This window comes from Suricata suricatta, chromosome 11, assembly GCF_006229205.1.
Source record: "Suricata suricatta isolate VVHF042 chromosome 11, meerkat_22Aug2017_6uvM2_HiC, whole genome shotgun sequence".
Taxonomy (NCBI): domain Eukaryota; kingdom Metazoa; phylum Chordata; class Mammalia; order Carnivora; family Herpestidae; genus Suricata; species Suricata suricatta.
The window spans coordinates 63397984-63403576 of record NC_043710.1 but is presented as its reverse complement, the minus strand read 5'-3'; positions in this window follow the sequence as shown (position 1 = coordinate 63403576).

Below are 5593 nucleotides of genomic sequence, written 5' to 3'. Positions count from 1 at the left end.
AAATCTCTGTTACAGATGGGAAATTGGGCTACTACCTAACGTCATGAATCATTACCAGGCTTTGAGGCAGTAATAAAGACTCAGCTTTTACCTTCATGGTGCTAACAGGTCAACAGAGGAATTAGCTTCCAAAGCAAATAATTCCAATACATTTTGTTCAATGTTATTGTAGATTTTGTATCAAAAACCAAAGGAAGGAGAGAGTAATTGTTGGACCATAAACTCTATGAGAACGAAGATTCGGTCTATCTTATTTCCTGCTATTTACCTAGAATTCAGCTTAGTAACTGGGACATGATAGTATTTAATATTCATTTGATTAATTTGTACCAGGTATATCCAATAATCTGATTGATTCAATTATTTAATCATTCATTTACTCATTTATTCATTCCTTAAATAGTGTGAGCCATTTTTAAGTAGTAAGGCAATTTATTACCATTTAATTTGAATGTAAAGTTATTCTTCAATAACAGTAAAAGATCTTTGACTAAATATAAATGAGCGTAATGACCTTGCACACATCTAGCCTTTATTGAACAATCACTGTGTGCTGATTCCTCACAAGGTACATTGTAGCATTCTCCATAGACAGTTAAGAAAATAGAAGTTTAGGGGCACCTGGGTGGCTCAGTCGGTTAAGCCTCCGACTTCGGCTCAGGTCAGATCTCACGTTTGTGGGTTCGAGCCCCTTGTCAAGCTCTATGCTGACAGCTAGCTCAGAGCCTGGAGCCTGCTTCTGGTTCTGTGTCTCCTCTCTCTGACCCTAATCCCTCTCATGCTCTGTCTCTCTCTGTATCAAAAATAAATGAAACATTTAAAAAATATTAAAATTCTTTAAAAAAAAAAGAAAAAAGAAAATAGAAGTTTATAGAACTTCCAGCTCATATAGTGGGACTCAAACCCAGGCCTGAATGCCTGACTTCAAAGTCTTTGATAGTTGCCTACTTAACACTGCCTCTGCTAGAGTGTGTGGAACCTTACCATGAGGCCCTAGAGAAGTGCATGGATTTAGGCAGGGCCAGGGGAAGTAAACTGTAACTCTGATCCCTATGGGGGATGGCCAAGAGCCTAATAGGTTGTAATGAACTTGATGTGACGTGAGCTTGTATTACGAGACAAAGACTTATCTGGAAACAGGGCAGGGCATCACTTGGCCCCAGCCAGTGATGGTACTTAGATAAGATGGGGATCAGGCAGCCTGGATTTGATATAGGGCTATAGTTAGCAGCAGGTTAACAGAGAGATGGGTGAGAGAGGGGGTAGAGCCCATCCCACTTTATTTTATTTTATTTTATTTCATTTTAGGGACAGAGCAAGTGAGGGAGGGGAAGAGTGAGGGGGACAGAGGATTGGAAGTGGGCTCTGCGCTGACAGGCTTAACAGCAGTGAGCCCGATGAAGGGCTGAACTCACTGAGCCACCCAGATGCCCTGGAGTCCCTCCCATTTAGAGAAGAGGCTCCCCAGGAAAGGTTGGGACGCTCTGGAACTCAGGTAAAGTAGACTGGATGCAGGAAACGAAAGCACAAACCAGGAAACTGCGGAATTGCACTGAATGTTGCTTTTTGGAGCATACCTCTCATTTCTTCTTTCTGTTGACATCTTAACAACACAGTTGCAAGGTGGTGCCATACAGAGTCCTAGACTTGGGACTCCTCTCTTTCCACTTGCTAGCTCTGAACATTTTATCAAGTGGCCTCATCTCCTTGGATTTCATTTTCCTTCTTTTAAAAGGTGGCGTTACTAACGTTGGCTTCACTTTGTGGTTAAGAGGGTGATGTGTGGGACAGATTGTGTTTGGATGCTGAGGCTTTGTATCCACTGAAGTCTTATTCTCGTGTGTCACATTTCCCGTGAAACCAGGGCTTGAAGCTGTGTGAGTGGACAATGGGCCTGGAGAGCTGACGTTAGAATGGACATGTCAGTGATTATAGGCAAGGGGGCATCGATTAAAAATAGACTGCACCCTTGTTTGGAAGAGGTAATGGGACTTAATGGAAAGTAACAAGAAATGCTCATAAAACAGCTCTTTATGCACAGAGGAGCCAGTTTTTGCCTTGTTGCTAAGGTCCCAATTGTTTCCTGGCTGTGTTTTGTGTGTCTGTGTCAGGCCATTCTGTGGGTTCCTTTCAAGAACTTGGTGATATTGGCCTGCACATAATTAGATCAGTGTCATCACTTTCACTGTCCCCCTTTTTATTCTTCTGGGACCATTTGCATGAAAATAGAAGTGGGTGATATTCCTTTCCCATTAACAAGGCTTAATTTCTTACTGGGATATAACTTGGGGGAATCACCACATAGAGCAGCTTTGGAAAAAAGTCCCAAGTCAATGTGTAAGTGAACTTGCTTTAAAGAGGCCGACACAACAAAAATGTTCAGCTAAGCCAGCTGCTTCCCAAACTGACCTTCAAAAATGTTTCCTCACGATATAGAAGATCTTCATCTAGGGTTAATCAGGTCGCAGTTTGTATAAGAGAAACTTTTAGGAAACTTACATTCTCCAGTGAAATTGGTTCTGGTCTTCATAAACATAGTTTTTATAGGTCTTTCCTCAGCTTAGGGCTTTTCAAAGAGCTAGACCTAAAAGAAACCTCGGTTTGCAGCAGTGAAGTTTGGGAGGGAGAGATTCATGTATTTATCACCAATTTGTTGTAAAGCAATGCAGGTGTAGTAGAAAGGGGATGGATTCAGGCATCAGTCAGAATCAGATTTAAATACTAGCCCCACTGTGTATTAATCGTGTGATCTTGATGCACTTGTTGTCTCATTTGTAAAAAAGGGATAACAACTCTAACTTGCTACCATGATTCTCATATATAAAGATGTGAATCCTATAGCAAAAGCTTACAGAGGTAAGAGGCACCATTAATTGCTCTTTAAAGGTTAATTCCACTCTTCTTTCCTTTTCCTTTCCTCACATTTCTTAAAAATTGATAAAGAGATAATGGTATCATTTCTGTACCAGACTTCCTGGATCAACAGTTTTTGACACATGAAATGCTCCCAGAACATGTGAAATCCATGATATAGGCAATTTCTTTTGATGATTAATTTTCCAGTGGTAAGAAAAGGAAGGAGTTTAAAAGGGGAAATTTTTGCTGAGTCATTTACAAAACTGACTTTATTCTTAGGTCAGGATAGATATTTTGAGATATTAGTTGTTTTCTACACTTCCCCCATTGTCTTTCCCCTTTTAAGCAGGCAGCCAATCCTTGTGTGTGTTTGCCTCAAGATTTGTGACAAGATAGAGCAGGGCTTATCCACAGCCTCCTCTCCTGGGTCTTGTTTTCCAAAAGTCTAAGCTTTCTGAGGGGATGGTGCTATGTGCCCTGAGAGGTAGAAGGAGGGAGAGAACCCATTGGGAAGCAGTAAAGCAAAGAAGAGAGGCTCTAGGAGACTGGGAAGGGGATAAAGATTTGTGGGTCCTTTCAACAATGACTCTTTCTCTGCTCCTTGGCAGTCTCTCTCTTCCTGCTATGCCCAAGAGGGGGCACATGTAAACCTTTAGTGGAGTTCCTTGCCTAAATTTTCCATGCTGTAATTAATTTTTAAAATATAATAGCTAGTATTTATATGCCATGTGTCAGGTACTTTTGAAAATGTTACATACTGTAATTTATTTCTTACACAAACTGTTTAGGTTAAGTATTATCATTCTCCCCGTTTTATAGATGAGGAAACTGAGGCTCAACTTGGAAGGAGTAGAGATAGGATTTGAAACCGAGAAATCTGTCTCCTGAGTTCATTGTTGTAACCATTTTTTCTGACTTCTGAAAAGAACAGAGACTCTGGCCTGAATGGACCTGTAGATTTTGTGACACTGTGTCTCAATTAGAATGACCTATGACTGATGCTTGGAGAATATATCTTATAGTCTTAATGTTCTCTTAGACCCCAGAACCTTGCAAAACCAGGGGAGGGGGCATCCCCAAGCATGACTGAGATTAAATTTTCTGTCTTTAAAGCCGGATGGAAGCTTGGTGTTGAAGTTAAAATTATTCAGAGATGGGGCACCTGGGTGGTTCAGTTAGTTAAGCATCTGACTTTGGCTCAAGTCCTGATCTTGCGGTTCGTGAGTTTGAGCCCCATGTTGAATCTCTGCAGAGAAAATAAATGTGTGGATTTTGTGTGTTTGTTGTTGTTGTTGTTGAGATTCTTATCTGCTAAACTTTGCTACCAAAATCTGGCAAAAGGAGGGTAGAAAAGTACTTATATAATCTTAAAATATTAGCATCAATAAGAACTTGCACCTAATTGAGTGCTCACCATGTGTCAGAGACATATACTTTATTTTATTCGTCAATGGAAGGTATTAACACTATAGGGAAATTAAGTAACTAATTGAAGCTCAGAGAGCCATTAAGTTGTGAAGTTAGGATTCAAACTGAGGATGATCTGATTTCAAAGCTAATGTTCTTTTCCAATATGAAGCATTGTAATGCCTCTATACTACTGCCACTAGACAGAAATATCCTTAATAAAAGTAACTACGTGCCATTATGACCATATTAAATGATGAATTCACCGTACAAAATGTAGTTTAATTGTAGAACTATTAGGCAAACTCAATATTAGGAAATGTAATAATTTTCAGTGCTACAGGTCAGAATGGCCTAAGCAAACTGGGAAAAGCATTCTATCAATTAAAAGTGACTTAGATGTAGGGCAGGACTTGATGGCACAACCAAGGTATACAATTCAGACTTTCATGCATCTACTATTGTTTTGCCAACTTTCCCTAAGCCCGTTGACTCATGGGGAAGTCTCTGTGATTTTTTGACAAAGAAAGAAAATTCTAGCCTGGCCTATAAATTGTTCCACATATTTATAGCCAAAAATTTACTTTTTAGAAATTTTATTTTAGGGGTGCCTAGGTAGGTCAGTCTGTTAAGCATCCGACTTTGGCTCAGGTCATGATCTCATGGTCTGTGGGTTTGAGCCCAATGTCAGGGTCCGTGCTGACAGCTCAGAGCCTGAAGCCTCCTTCAGATTCTATGTCTCCTTCTCTCTCTGCTCCTCCCCCACTCGTACTCTGTCTCTCTCTCTCTCTTTCTCTCAAAATAACAAACATTTAGAAAAATTAAAGAAGTAAAAATAAAAAATTATTTTAGAAAAAGAGAATGAGAAGAGGGGCAGAGGGAAAGAAAGAGAGAATCTCAAGTAGACCCCATGTTCTGAGTGGATCCTAATGTGAGGCTTGATCTCACAACCGTGAGATCAAAATCTGAGCCCAAATCAAGAGACAATTAACCGATTGAGCTTTCCAGGCACCTGTGAAAATGTACTTGAGGAGCAGAAGAGTCCAGTTTTGTAGAAGTCATTCTCTCTTTTTACTCAGCCATTCTGATGCTTGCTCAAGGTTGTGCATGGGCTTCACAACATGAAACTCCTCCTCTCCAAAACTGAACTATCATCACAATTGGAAACCCAAATTGCCAACATCAAAGAAGAATGCTATATTCTGGGAGTATCAACCAGCCACCTGGTAACAAGTTGATTTCAATGTCCTTTCAGCTACTGACAGAACAAGTTTTCTCACTAGCATAGTCATTCTGGATATGTATTGACTTTCATCCCCAAATGCTTCTG